Source organism: Mytilus trossulus, chromosome 5, assembly GCF_036588685.1.
Source record: "Mytilus trossulus isolate FHL-02 chromosome 5, PNRI_Mtr1.1.1.hap1, whole genome shotgun sequence".
NCBI lineage: Eukaryota > Metazoa > Mollusca > Bivalvia > Mytilida > Mytilidae > Mytilus > Mytilus trossulus.
Genome location: NC_086377.1, coordinates 65,804,869 through 65,821,501, shown reverse-complemented (window position 1 = coordinate 65,821,501; position 16,633 = coordinate 65,804,869). Strand labels below are relative to the sequence as shown.

The following is a 16,633-nucleotide window of genomic DNA, read 5'->3' as shown; positions in this document are numbered from 1 at the left end:
GTGAATATTGCATCAGAGGTTATACAAAGATATATATATATATACTAGGCGGTCTTGTTGTACAAGTAAGAAATAAACAGCACATCATCCAGTACCCCTCTTAGAGGAAAATAAGAGCAGATGTGCTCGTAAATAAAGCTTCAACTCCATTTTGCAGTGCTTTTCACTATTGTCTTCAAATATGTTATATATATTATTTTTGGCAAATTGTAAATTGGTTTGAAAACTGACACCATTTTAATAATAAATATTTCATTTACAGTATACTCCACCATTACAATCAAAGCAGCCTAGAAGAAAAAGAAGTAAAAGCTCTACAGTAAATGTAAGATCTAAGAAACGAGTATCTGAATCATCCAGCTCATCTGACTCTGATATAGTTGACACTGAACTTCAAAGAATGGCTCCACTTCGCAATAGGTAACTTTATCATTATGTTTGAATATAATATATTTAATATAAACATTAAAAAGGATGATTTATTATATGCCATAAAAGATAAGTTGTTTACAAAACACGTTATTTGCACAAAAAAAAATTTATAACTGTAGATGAACTTTTGCTAAAACATTTCACTGAAAATGTATAGAACATTTTATTTATATAAAAAAGCTAAATTGTAAGTTCATATAACCAAGAAAACAATGAAGAATGATTAAAATGAGAATTAAGAAATAACTAAAGCTTGCGTTCATGAAACAGCAACTCAACAATCATGACAATTCAACAGAACCAACAGCATAAAGAACTTAAGTTATTTTTTTTTAAATAAATGATATTATTTGAAGAATGTTGAATTCATTGAATACCTATTAGATTTATGATTTGTCAAGTTATAACAGGTTTTGACATAAAAAATCTTTTTATTCGTTTATTATCATACATTGCTCTTTCTATTTGTACAAATTAAATAATACAGTTTGTGCTTCCGTACTTTCAGGAGAACAAGCTTAAGGCTGAGACCAACCAAATTTTTAGGTAGAAGTATCAAACACGAATGGATAATCGATGAACAAAAAAAAAAAGTGGTATAAAGGAACTGTTCTGTCTGTATTGTCTGGGACTGATGGCAGTGTGAATGCTGTTTATGAGATCAAATATGAAGGAGAGGATGAGGCTTATGAAATTAACCATTTAATTCAAGATTACCAGTCTGGATCTGTTGAGTTTTGTGATATATAGCCAAACTTCAGTTTAGACTAACAGGTACATTACCTAGAAATTATCAATTATACAGTTTGTCATGTTTATTGGATAAACCTTAATGTTACAGCAAACCAACAATAGAATAAAACAATGAATAAAAATAACTAAGCATCAAATCAAAGATTGATTTAGACATAAAGTAATATTCAATAAATGACAGAACAAATGAGTAGTGAATCAAATTATTATACATGTATATTATAATCATTGCTCACAAATTGTAGTTTTTAAATATTTTACCCAAAAAATGTATGACTCTTAGTAAGATTAATGGGATTGTTATGTACACTGTATAGGAAAATGTGGTATGGGTGCCATGCAATGAGACAACTCTCCATCCATGAAACAATTTATAAAAGTTAACCAATTATAGGTTGCAAGTATGGCCTTCAACATGAAGCATTGGCTCACACTGAACAGCAAATTATAAAGGGCCCCAAAATTATTAGTGTTAAAACATTTGAGCATACATGTGTAATTTGTCATTTTAAAAATTGTGTGATTTTGTACCTCTAATATAATCCCAGTACAAATACGATTCTATTTATGAAATGTATATATATTTTTCAATAAACGTAATGCATAAACATTGTGTAATTATATATATATATACATTTATGTCATCATGGAATTAAAACAACCGAATACGGTGTCTTCAGTTCAATAATTACACATATAAAGAATAAAATAATCTTTACTGATTGAAAAATTTAAAGTTGTCTTTTACCATATTTTCAGTAAATTTTAACATATACATGTACATGGTTCATAAGACATGTGAGATGAATCTAGTCGAACTCAATAGACAGTGAAAATGCAGACTTACTGTTAATACATGAACAAACACATTAAAATGTATTACATATATTAAGCTTTACAATAAGTTACAATGTGAAAGATGTCTAAAAATGTTATACAGGAAAAACAAATTGTCTTACCTCCAGTTTTATGTGATTAATATGATTAAAAATAAGTTACTAATTACAAAAGAAATTTTAAAACAAAATTATAATGTTGTTTGCCTTAGTAGTTAAAGCCTCAAATAAATAATTTGTATTGTAAATATATAGTGAGAATAGAATGTATAACATGTATAATGTTCACTTTTACAGTCCACCTTTTTCATTTTTGGGGAAAATACAGTATTTTCCCATTAAATGAAAAGGAATTTTTTATTTAATGTCTCTAAACACATCAATTTATGCTGTAAATATGCCATAAATGAGCATACCATTGATTTACACTAAATGGTCCATTAATGTTATTTTCATTGAAGATGGGCTGCCATACTTTTGTAGGAAAGTAGTTCCATATAAAAAATGTCATCTAATTTTCTTTAACCAAGCAAACTTAATCCACTTAATACATACTGTTGGGTGTATTTTGATATCAATAAACAGTAGCTTGTACCTCATTAGCTTAACCTCTACATTTTTAAATCTTTTTTTCAGGATTATTGGAACTTGGAAAAACAGTAGATTTTTTTGAAACATAGACTACTAATTTGAAGAATATTGGACTGGTGAACTTTTCTTGTTGTTTGTAAATGATATTTTATAATAGTACTCATCACAAGGAAGATTTTGATGTATAACATGGTATGTTATATAAACTGAATATGAAGTTATTGAACTTTGAAGTTGATCTTAAATTTGACTTTAGCGGAACCCTAATCTCTAATTTTTGAAGTGATCATGAACGAATTATTGGCGTATTAAACGCCAATAATTCGTTCATGATCACTTCAAAAATTAGAGATTTGCCATAGCCAGTTTGCAATACAATCATTGCGTCATTATGGTATGCAGCAGAGACGGATTAATACTGTAACGGTTTTAAAAATGAAAATTCAGTCTTCCTTTTTTTGTTAATTGCGGCCAATGCGATTTTCGCCATCGCGGGCTCCGTTAAATACTTGGGATCTCATGTCGCATGCACTGGTCACATGTAACTGACAAAAACGGGCGATATTTACTAAACTCTTCAATAAGGAGGTATATATAATTGTTAATAGACAGACGAAGTTCAAACAGCATGTGAAAGTTAGGAGACAGAGACATTTTATATCATAGATACAAGTTAATACAGGTAATTAACACTTACCCCAAACTTACACAAAAGAGATGATAATAATACACCTTACATTTGATATTCATAACAGAAAAAACAAACCGTTACAAATTAAATTTACATCTATCATCTGAGACTACACTCTACAGTACTAGTTTACACTAAAATGGGAAAATTATTCTCATATGAAAAGGGCAGAGTGGTTAGTCATGTGTAATTTAAAAACTTGAGTGAAGAATGTAAAAGAAAGTATATTTTTGAAAATCATTATAAGATAAGATAAGATAACTTTATTAGCACTTACAATTACTTAGGCATTAACAATAAATGGTTATGACAACAAAAAGCACTGACTACTGAGCTGATGATACCCTCGGGGACTGATAGTCCACCAGCAGAGGTATCTACACAGTGATGTAAAAAATGGAAAACAACACGTTTTATAATTTATTGCGTCCGAAGCGCTTTTCTGGATTAACCTTCATCAGGAACGCTCAAAGCCAAACATTTGAAATCCGAAGATGTATAAGTATCGAAAATCGTTGAAGAGCTATATGTCAAAAATACCAAAAATTAATAGCCAAATTTGTCTAAAGCCAACTTTGCCTGAGGGAGTTGAAACCTTAGTTTCATAATAATTTATAAATTTATAAACAGACAATTTTAGTAAAGTCTGTTAAATCATGTCAGTACCGAAGCACTGACTACTGAGCTGATGATACCCTAGGGGACTGCTAGTCCACCAGCAGAGGTATCGACCCAGTGATGTAAACATTTGAAAACAACACGTTTTATAATTTATTGCGTCCGAAGCTCTTTTCCAAATTTACCTTCATCAGGAACGCTCAAAGCCTTTCTCAATAGAAAATAAGGCTTTAAATGAGTTGCGGCAAATATATTCGCATTCAATTTTACAAAAACGACCATGTTATTAAAAAGGAAAATTTAGTTTCATAAGATTTGTCGAAGTGTAGTGGAAAGAGTTGAAAGTCGAAACTGTCAACATAACGAAAAAAATAAAGGATTTGAAATCTGGTCTTGGACCAAAAGGTTTAATTACTTAAATTTCAACTAAATAATTGAAATATACATGTTCATGTTTAAACATTTGTGGCATTTGACTTTCCTTTGTCAATTAATATAGTAGAATAGAATGATAAAAAAATGGATAAAAATGATATATACATATAACTGTAATATACAAATATAAATATGATATATAACGACAAACCAGAGTATACTTATTTTTATCATATACTTAGACTAAATAACATATGATTTTTACCGTATGATAAAAGCATTGAATTAAAGTATTTTCTATATTTTTCGAATTGGTGCTTTGCCGGCTGATTTGAAAAGTTTATCACATGCTTCGATTGTTATCACATGTCTTTCCGTAACGTTATCACATGGCATTCCGGTGATACTCGGGCAAATCCGGAAATTACACTTCAATGCTACATTTTCAGGGAAAAACATTACAAAGTAGTGTAAAAAACAATTATTTGAAAACTGGAAAGTATATTGTGTAAAATAATAAAATTGAATTACAAAAAAATATATTAAATAAATGCATAATTAAGTTTTTTTCTGAAACATAATTTAGAAAGTTACTTTAAAAAAGTTGACTTTTCTAAACAATGTTCATTATGTAAATTGTTGAATTGTGTTTTTGTCGATTCGTCCATACATCAATGTAGTTTTTTTCTCTGTTGAGGCATATGATAGAAAGATTTCATATTGAATGTTACAAATTTTGGGGTCCGACGTCTGTGAACTTTTAACTCTTTCAACTTCTTTTCGGGAACCACGTAAAAGGATCAATATATGAATCTGTTATTTTTCTCTACTGTTGAAGCATATGATAAAAGATCATAACATGTCATTTTTCATATCACATGTATTATCAGCCCTCGGTCAATATCAGCCCTCGAGCCATGCGGCTCTTGGGCTGATATTGAACCTAGGGCTGATAATACATTCGATATGAAAAATGCAATGTAATAATCTGATAGTATCACTACATTATAATAGTTATAACGATTAGATTGAATTCCCTGTCATTTATTCATCAGCCATGCACAACCTTTTCTCAGAATAGAAAATATGTCTATACATTAACCTCACTTTCAGGTTAAGAGATAAAAAAAATTCTAAGACAAGTGTTTTTGGCCATCCATAAGAACTTGCGGCCATCTAATATTCATTACTTCAGTACTTTGATAACAACAAAGTATGAAAACAACACTTAAAAAGTTTCAATCCAGAAATCAGAAATCAGTCAATCATGTAAAAATGACAATTTAACATATTCAAGACAATATCTGAAAATTTGGTATGGCAGAATGTTTTTTTTCTTTCAGACAGTAACTATTTTGATCATATCCAATATTCTGGTACAACATATTCTCAGGATAATGAATGTTACGGGTACATAGGATTTATATTTGGGTACCAGTCAACACAGAAATACTATGTTGCACTATGGAGACATAAATATAATAACATGGATGACAGAGGAGGCACCAAAGGGGTACAAATAAGGGTATGTTCTTGATCTTTAAATTGTTTTGAATATGACCAGGATTTGTGTTGTGTCACAAATCCTTAAATAAAACAATAACAGTTGTATTATAATTTGAGTTGGTCACCAAAATAGCAAGTAGTGAACCAGTACCACAATTGAAGTTAAGGGGGCTCGAGGTTATACATCCATTTTTTTCTATTTTCTTTTCTATAAATGAACACTATCATATACAGTACTTTTAGGAAAATGAAATAAAAAAAATGGTTCAGGATTCATTTAAGCTCACAATTTGCCGGAATCATGCATTTTTGTTAAGGTGCTTTTTAGTGGTGAATTACTGTGACTTGACGGTTATAGTCCGGTCGATCGGTGAAAAAAATGCTCAAATAATGAGAAAAGCACCAACTTTTGCACGATCGTACATTTTTGTGTACTGAGAAATAATAGCTAGGGTCCCACCCTCAACATTTGATATGGGGGCTTATTTTAAGATGGCCACCATGCATTCTAAAATATTTTCCAGTATTGCACACAACACAGATGATTTGATGCCGGAAGCACATTTGAATGACTTAGTGTACTTTGCAAGATTTAGTTTTGATCTATCTATCAAAATGGCGTCTATTTTCAAAATGGCCGCCTTTAAAATTAAGCAAATATTCATAATTGAGAATTAACCTGAATTTAAGCATTTTATCAAATTTAGTATCTATTCCGGTTCTTTACTTTTGATTTTGCCTGGCTTGTCATTTCATATACAAAGTAGTAGCTTTTATAAAAAGCTGCTGTAGTAAAAGCTGTGAATTGAGATTTATCTGCTTTAAGTTATTATTAAGTGCCTATCTTAATTCTTGGGTTGCAATATTTTGCAATTTGAGATATTCTACTGTGATTTGAGATTCTTATAAACGTGTATTGGTGAAATGGCAGGAATTGAGAACAAAAGGATTAGAACATTGAAATGGCAGGAACTGGATCACTTATGGATATGGAGAAACCCACAGTTGAAGAAACTTTAACAGAGGACAACTCATAAATGACTTTTCAACAATTGTACTAAAAATTTTTAGCAGATAGGAATCTAATGATCAAAGAACAGCTAAATTGACCACAACAGAGCGAGACGCGAATTGATAAAATATGTGTTGGTCTCATAACGATGCAAACTGAACATAAAGAAGCAATGAATATTAATAATGAACAGATGATAGTAATATCTCAGCAACTTCAGCAGTCTGAAGACAGGATAGACCACAAGATAGTGGTAAACGCTTGGCAGAATGGGCAGTCAGACCAAAGAAAAACTTAATGTTGTGGTGAAAAGGATGGACAAGCTGACAAAAACCAAGGTAGAAGACACAGTTCAATTCAAATGTGTGTTTTAACAGCAGGGTAGTTTCAAACAAATGGCATCTGTTGTAATTGATTTAGTGGACAAGAGAGAAAAAAATAAAAGTCCTTGCAATGGACACATCATCTAAGCCAAAATTTGACCTTAGCCAGTAATAGCTAGTAACACAAAAAGTACAAAACAAATTTCATGCCTTGGGTCTTTCATAAGGTAGTTTGCATGAACATTCAACCGCATCAACTCTGTTGAAGGCAAATTTGGTGCCTTCATCTCAAGTCGGATATCCTATGTCAGGGCCCATGGCTAGAAATCTCTAGTACTGATCTAGGATACCAGCATATGGCTTATGAGTCTTCTTAGGCTCACTTACCACCTACTACGAGTCATTCATATTTGGTTCAGAGCAGCACATCATTACAGAAACAGTTGGCTGCAAGTGAATACTAACTAGTTTACTCCGATGCTGACTGCAGTGTCTACTAAAAGTACAATCCCTGTCGAGTCAATGACAATCCTCCTCCCACATTTATGACTCCAATTATGTCAACCTCATCAGCTCCTGTAGCTCTAACAGGCTTGTCACAACAGCAAGCTGACTCCACTGACCAATCCAGGAAAGAGCAGAGGAAGCCAAAAAGAGCAGAAGAAACCAAAAGAGCGTGCAGCATCTTTCTTGAGAGAGAATATAATAGTACCCGATGGCAACAAGATTCTGTTGACACAGACTAAGCCCGCAGCTCCCAAAGATGAAAATATTCAATGGAAGAGGATCCATGACTTGTTCATTTACCAATTTGAATGGACTGCTGGAAGACGACAATAAGAATACAGGAAAAAGGTGTGTATTAGGCTCCTAGATTGCCTGGCCGATGTTAACTTGGAGTATACTCACATGGTAAACACAGATGATGATTCCAAGACTTTAAGAAAAGCATTGAAAAAAGCGCTTCAGCAAGAAAGATGATCAGACCAGATTGGAACCGAAGCATTCCTCCGAGGATGTAAAGACAAATATGCTGCATGGAATGTAATAGAGACGAACCCAGAAGCGACCAACAAGGCGTAAAAACAATTCAAAACCTTAATATCCAACCAGATGGAAATATATGGATCAAAAAGTGCCAATTATAACCATCGGCAAGTCTTCTTTGCTGATGGCGCAGTATCACCGACCATTAGATTTGTAAATAAGGAGATGTGGTGTATTTACTAGGATCGGGAGACATACTAGATTTGAAAATAAGGAGAAGTGGTGTATTAACTAGGATCGGGAGACATACTAGTTTTGAAAATAAGGAGAAGTCGTGTAATTACTAGAATCGGGAGATGTACTAGATTTGTAAATAAGGAGATCTGGTATATTTACTAGGATCGGGAGACATACTAGATTTGAAAATAAGGAGAAGTGGTGTGTTTACTAGAATCGGGAGATATACTAGATTAGAAAATTAGGAGATGTGGTGTGTTTACTAGAATTGGGAGATATACTAGATTTGAAAATAAGGAGTTGTTGTGTGTTTACCAATGAGACATTTTTCCACCAAAGTCCGAATGAAGTGAAAGTTAGCAATTGTAGCCAATTGTACAGCCTTGAAATGAGAAATGAGAAATAAAATACACAGTTTAGTGGGCTATAAAACACCCTTACAGGAAACATATTCAACAATTCAAAATTTTACAGCACATCATAAACACAAACTTAAAAATCAGTTGAAAAAGGGCTCATCAGATTAGTACAAAGCAGAAAAACAAAAAATACGGTCCAGACATGCCAAGGTATTTAAATATTTATACATCCCTACAAAAAATACAGATCTGAGAGATAACTTGCGGATACTGACAGCTAGAACATACCCATTAAAACTTACAAAAGAATTATGAATACACTTAGTTTAATGTCCACCCCTTATAATTTGTATAAATATTATCAGAGACATGTAATACAATGTATTATACAATGTATTATATGTCTCTGATATTATCTAAAGAATTCAATTAACTGTTTGCTAATTTCTTTTACTCTTTACCTGTCATCATCAACTTCAATTTATCATTTCCTCTGAAACTATTGTCTTGAAGTTAATTGAATTTGCAGGTATCTTCTTTCGACCGTAAAAACTTGACCTTTACTAAAAATAGAAAATAAGGGGGAAAATACCGCTTTTGACTTATATCTCAAAAACTAAAGCAGAAAGAGCGAATCATACATGAGTAAAATAATCAGCAGGTTAAGGTATGTCTTCTTTGGAAATTTTCAGAAAAATTGGACAAACCATTGGGAGTTATTGTCCCTGAAATTTCAATTTATTATTTTTTGGTTTGTTGGCCGTGAAAATTGCAGAATTTCGAGACTTAGGGATTACAATCTTGAAGTGTTGGCGTAAACTATTTGCAGGGGATTTCCTCATATGGAAATTTTGAAAGAGCAAACTTGTCCCTTATTTAAAACGAAGCTATTAATTTTATAATGGCTATAGGCTTGTGTAAGTATAATGACGCCCCAAAACAACATTAAAATGTATTTGATGGCCCCGTGATGGTTTTTAGGACCATAGGAGCCATCTTTCATGTAAAACCCCCATGGGCATTTTAAAAAGTTTGCAGGTACGATTTCAAAAGACTGAGAGTTGTATCATACCTTGTTTTCAGAAACCTATATCAATATATAATAAAGAAGATGTGGTATTATTTGCAATGTTTTTCTTAGTTTAAGCCTATCATGTTCAGTGACTGCTTGAACAGTCAGATAAATGTTAACCTGACCCCAACCTCATTTCATATACCACTCATCAGCCTATTATCAGCCGAATCGGGTATCTGAATTAAGAGTATAATCTAACAGGTCGATGTATAGTATGGAATTCAATGTTCTTAAGTTATGTGTTTTTTAGCTCACCTTGCCTGAATTTCGGGCCAAGAGAGCTTTTCTCATCACTTGGCACCTGTCGTCGTCATCAAATTTTACAAAAGTCTCCTCCTCTGAAACTACTGAGCCAAATTTAACCAAACTTGGCCACAATCATCATTGGGTTATCTAATTTGAAAATTGTGTCCAGTCAGACCCGGCCAACGAACCAACGTGTTTGGTTATTATCTTGAATATTATTATAGATAGAGATGAACTTAAACAGCAACGATGATCAGCAAAGTAGCATCTACAAATAAGTCAAATGACCAAAATGGTCAGTTGACCCTTTAAGGAGTTATTTCCTTTTTAATCAATTTTTAACAATTTATCGTTAATTATTGTGATCGTTTACAAAAATATTCTACTCTGAATATGCTCAGATAAATTTAACGAAACTTGTCCATAATCATCATTAGGGTATCTTGTTTTAAAAATGTGTCCGATGACCCACCTCAGTGAGAACCAAGATGGTGGACATGGCTAAAAATAGTACATAGGGGTAAAATGCATTTTTGGAACATATTTCTTAAACCAAAGTATTTAGAGCAAATCTTACAAGACAAATTATTCATTAGATTGAGATCTATCGGCCCTGAAATTTTCAAGCCATTTAGGCAACTTGTTGTTGGGTTGCTGTCCCTGCAATTTTAAGAAAATTTTGCAGCTTTGGTTATTATCTCGAATATTATTATTGATAAACAACAACGATTTACAGCAAAGTAAGACCTAAAAATAAGTCAACACAATCGAATGGGTCAATTGATCCCTAAAGGTGTTATAACCCTTTATAGGCAATTTTTAACAAAATCGTTCAAACAAATTTTTGTCCCATTTTTTGAATTTCCAGATCTGCGCAGAAATCTACTTCCGTTTCCAGTCTTGTTTGCATGAGACTTTGAATAAAATGTATATTTATCATTCTAAGAAAGGAACTCAATAAAAATTCATTTAAAAAAAATGTTTGTTATAAAAAAGACGTGTATACCTAATGACAGCGTTTCTTTGTTAACATTGAATATGACGTCATAACTTAAATAATGTCACAACAAAATCCCTAACAACAGAATCAAAATCGATAACGTTACAGTATTTCCGTTTCTCCATTTGTATGCCCTCTCAACTGAAAGTGGGGGTTATATTGTTTTACCCCTGTCCTTCTGTCCGTCCCATTAACGGTGTATAGTTTTTCAGCTTAACAGTTAGAATCTTAGGAAGTTTCCACTTTGTTGTCTGTTTGTACATATATATTGAAAGTGTGCATGTGGTCAGGGTTTTGATTTTTAGGCAGTACTAGCTTGCACCATAGATTTCTATTTACTCATTGATGCTGGAAAAAGTGCCATTGCATCTAGCAGGCTTATATGTCAAAAAAACAATTGTATGAAAAATGAAAAATAATTCTTTCCTGAAAATCACTGATTACAAGTCGTTTACATTTCCAAAATGGCAAAATGCGCAGAAATATTTTTCATGTACACCAAATCTGTATGATAGGGGAAATAAAGTTATATAAAGACATCTAAGTTGGTCATAATTTTAACTTGCACGAATTGTAATTACAGTAAGTATACATTAATACTTTCTGATAAAAACCAGAATAAAGTACTAAGTATTGTGAAGATTGTATGCACATGTAAATTCCTTTCTTTAATTACATACATGTAATTCTATTTATCACTGACCTTGCCAAATAAAGTTGTTGTTAATTTTTTAATACAAAGAAGCTTAATGTATCTCCCTTACTACAGCAAAGTATATCAAAACCATATATATTTTGGAATCAGAATGAAAAAACTGATAAAATGCAAAAAATAACTTTGAGTAAATCTGAAGTTCTTATGAATTATTAAGACATTTAATGTGTTAAGACCTTTTAATTCTACTTTATATAATATTTCAGAGAAAACAAGGCATTGTATTTGAATGGTTCCAGTTATGGGACTCTAGGAAACTTATCATCATTGGGAATTGAAAAGAGGTAATTGACAACAATAAAGCAAATAATAAATGAATATGTTTCCAAACTCTTAATCTGAAGTTTTTCATAAGAAACCATATTGGTATCACGTTGTCAGGGTCAGGCTTTGTTTCTGGACTATAACTTTAGTATAAGTAAAGAGAAATATATTTAAACACAAGGTTTGATAACACAAAAGAAAGGTTGGGATTAATTTGGGGGTTATGGTCCTAAAAGATCAGGAATTTGGGTAAAAAAGGGGCCCAACTAAGCATTTTTGTAGCTTCTAAACAATAACTTGTGTAAGTGAATGGATCTGTGTGGAATTGTACCACAAGGTTCAATTAATATCACAAAGGGAAGTCTGGGATTGAGTTTGGGGGTAATTGCATCAAAAGTTTAGGAATATTGGATCAAAAGGGGCCCAAATAAGCATTTTTAGCTTTAAGCCTGTAATTTGATTTTTGAAATTATTTTTAATTATGGTATTTGCATAAGTTCTTGTACTTGAAATTTTGAATGAATCCCATGTTTATTTTGTATCATAATGTTCTGTACGGTGCTTAACATTTTCTATAGAATGTACTGTGCTGGGCAATACACTAATCTATGCTTGTTGTTCGGTGTGAGCCAAGGCTCCGTGTTGAAGGCCGTACTTTAACCTATAATGGTTTACTTTTTAAATTGTTATTTGGATGGAGAGTTGTCTCATTGGCACTCACACCACATCTTCCTATATCTATCTACAAAATACATTGTGCAGAAAGTGTTATGCAAATAATAGCCTGTTAATACTACATTAAAGTTAGAGGTCTTCTTTTACATAGTATTGCATAATAGCAAGAAATTTTCAATTGCACAGTATTGCGCAATAGCAGGAAATATCCATTGCATAGTATTATGACGGAGTACCCAATTACTGTTATTTGACTTCATTAATGGCTTTCAATACTTTTAGAAGTCAACTGTTATTTCGAAATTTATGCATGTTCTCTCATTCTGAGGCTATCTATTGTCATGTTTCTCATATATAAGTTGCATTTTGAGCTTAATTATGAATTTTTGAAATTAAAATTGGATTTTCTGGAGGGGTTTGCTTTCTTTCGGTGCCTTACACAGGAAGTTTAGAGGCCTAATACTTCCAAATATGGTGCAAACTCGCTGATTCTTATTTTAATTGAAAAACATATAGAAAACGAGTACTTCCGGTTTCATCTCCATACCAGTTGAAGTTTAAAATCTGGAAATAATGTGAAATTGGTTACTTTTGGTACAAATGACCTTCTGTAGACTGCTGAACCATTTTCTGATTCACTCCCACCTAATAACTTTTGGGGTCAATGTGGTAACTATGGTCCACTTTTCATGAAGACTACAGCTGGATACCTATACCAGCATAAATATCTATAAGAGTCTTCTTGGTCAAGAAAAAGGATGTCAAATTGACGCTTTAGGAACCTGATGACCAACTTTGGGGCAAATTCCGGCCCACCCTTTTTATTGATATGCATGATTGTCATGAAGTAATAAATAAATTTGGTGTTTTTACTGTCTTCTGATTGGTTAAAATTATTAGTTTTATTTTCAATGTTATCAATTTTGATGGCGACACGCCTACTCTGACGTTGTGTATTCATACGCCAACATGTGTGTACGTTGTTATTTTTAATATAAATAATATTAAAAGGTCTTTGAGCCTTATTTTTGATAGAAATTTATTTATAATGAATGGCAATAATTTATTTTGATTTTATTGAACCATAAAACTAATTTTTGACTCTTCACATTTTTCATAATCCGCTTCGCGGATTATTCAATGTGAAGAGTCAAAAATTAGTTTTATGGTTCAATAAATTCAAAATAGATAATAGCCATTCATTAAATAACAAAAAGCAGACATGTAGTTTTCAGTGAAACAACTATTCAAAATCCCTTTAGATTCAACCATTTTTTTTCCCATTGTTGTACCTGATGTTTTATTATGAATTGAATTCCTATTAAAAAATATCCTTGTTTTGTTTCAATGTTCTGCATTATAATACTCTTTACCATTTCAGTTTTACTGTAGAGGGTTGGATTAATTTACCAATAGGATATTCTTCTGCTAAACTTCCATTTGTATGTTCCAATTCAAGTGATTTTTGTGTGTATATAGAGAATTGGAATTTGCATACACAAATAGGAAGCAGAATTGTCAGTGGATCAACTGTGTTACCAGCAAATGATTGGACACACATAGCAAGTGTGTATAATGCACAAGGTAAGTCATGTCAGTGCATTTTAAAAGGTATTTGAAAATTTAAAACCAAACCAGCAGTGAAAGCAGTTGTTTCTTTTAAATATATTCATACCTGCATTAAACCAGTAAGTCTTTCATCAATTCTGTTACAAAGTCAAAAAAAAATTCAATTTAAACATGACATTTTCTTTTTATAAATGACATTATATTTATATGAAAACTCCTGATGCCTTGTTATGTCTGAATATACATCAACCATTTTAAGCTGACCTTAGTAAATCAATTTAACACAGAAGTAATATAGTTAAATATTGTTTTATCTGTACCAACATTGTCTTGTACATGAAAAAATAAAACAAAAAATTAATGTAGATTCATAGTATGCTTCAATCTTGGATTGTGCAATAGATGTACAACATCGGTACAGTTATTTGCCCAAATCTGCAAATTTGAAGACAGATTTGCAATTTAATGGTTAGACTGTTTATTAATATAAACAAAACTTGCTGATTTTTTGTATTATTCAAAATATTTAAACAAATATCAAAGGACCAAGTGAGTTTTTCTCATCACTTGGCGTCTGTTGTCTTCGTCGTCGTTAACTTTTACAAAAGTCTTCTCCTTTGAAACTACTGGATCAAATTTTACCAAACTTGGCCACAATAATCATTGGGGTATCTAGTTAAAAGAATGTGTCCGGTGACCCAGCCCACCAACCAAAATGGCTGCCATGGCTGAAAATATAACTTAGGGGTAAAATGTAGATTTTGGCTTATATCTCAGAAACCAAAGCATTTAGAGCAACCAATCTGACTGGGTAATTTGTTTGTTAGGTCAAGGTCTATCTGCCCTGGAATTTTCAGACTGTGTTGCTGCCCCTGAATTGTTGATTTAAGAAAATTTTGCAGCTTTTGGTAATTATTTTGAATATTATTATAGATAGAGATAAACTGTAAAGAGCAATAATTCACAGGAAAGTAAGACCTACAAATAAGTCAACATGATCAAAAAGGTCAATTGACCCCTTAAGGAGTTATTGCCCTTTATAGTAATGTTTTACAAATTTTGTAAATTTTGTAATTTTTTACAAAATATTTTAACTACTGGGCGAAGTTTATTATAGATAGAGATAATTGAAAGTAGCAAGAATGTTTAGTAATTAAAGTAAGATCTTCAAACACATTACCATAACCAAAACACAATTTTGTCATGAATCCATCTGTGTCCTTCGTTTATGATATGCACATGGACCAAGGTGAGCGACACAGGCTCTTTTGAACTTCTAGTTTAAGCTCAATTGTGCCAAGGGACCAAGATAGCTTTTTTATCAGTTGACGTCGACGTCCTCATTTACTTTTACAAAAATCTTCTTCTCTGCAACTACTGAACCAAATTTAACCAAACTCGGCCAAAATCATCATTTGAATATCTTGTTTGAAAAAAAAAAAAAATGGACATCATGACAATAATAGAACATAGGGGTAAAATGTAGATTTTTGTCGAGCCTGCAACTTTTGTTGCAGAAAGCTCGACATAGGGATAGTGATCCGGCGGCGGCTATGGCGGCGGAGGTGTTAGCTCACTTCTTAAAAGCTTTATATTTTAAAAGGTAGAAGACCTGGATGCTTCATACTTTGTATATAGATGCCTCATGTTACGAACTTTCTGTCAGTCACATGTCCAATGTCCTTGACCTCATTTTCATGGTTCAGTGACTACTTGAAAAAAAAGTTAAGATTTTTTGTAATGTTAAATTCTCTCTTATTATAAGTAATTGGATAACTATATTTGGTATGTGCTTACCTTGCAAGGTCCTCATATCTGTCAGACAGTTTTCACTTGACCTCAACCTCATTTCATGGATCAGTGAACAAGTTTAAGTTTTCGTGGTCAAGTCCATATCTCAGATACTATAAGCAATAGGTCTAGTATATTCGGTGTATGGAAGGACTGTAAGGTGTACATGTCCAACTGGCAGGTGTCATCTGACCTTGACCTCATTTTCATGGTTCAGTGGTTACAGCTAAGTTTTTGTGTTTTGGTCTGTTTTTCTTATACTATATGCAAAGGGTCTACTATAATTGGTGTATGGAATGATTGTAAGGTGTACATGTCTAGCTGACAGGTGTCATCTGACCTTGACCTCATTTTCATGGTTCAGTGGTTATAGTTAAGTTTTTGTGTTTTGGTCTGTTTTTCTTATACTATATGCAATGGGTCTACTATAATTGGTGTATGGAATGATTGTAAGGTGTACATGTCCAGCTGACAGGTGTCATCTGACCTTGACCTCATTTTCATGGTTCAGTGGTTATAGTTAAGTTTTTGTGTTTTGGTCTGTTTTTCTTATACTATACTAGAACACACCCGTGATA

At 32.4% G+C, this 16,633-nt stretch overlaps 1 long non-coding RNA gene across 1 annotated transcript; it reads left to right on the top strand.

Annotated features, from left to right (window-relative positions):
* The first annotated feature begins 1,017 nt into the window (after positions 1-1,017).
* On the top strand, positions 1,018-14,268 carry LOC134719810 (uncharacterized). The gene is made up of 5 exons (XR_010107706.1): positions 1,018-1,206; positions 2,658-2,804; positions 5,640-5,821; positions 11,963-12,040; positions 14,077-14,268. It is a non-coding gene; the product is annotated as an uncharacterized LOC134719810 (long non-coding RNA).
* Positions 14,269-16,633: the final 2,365 nt, after the last annotated feature.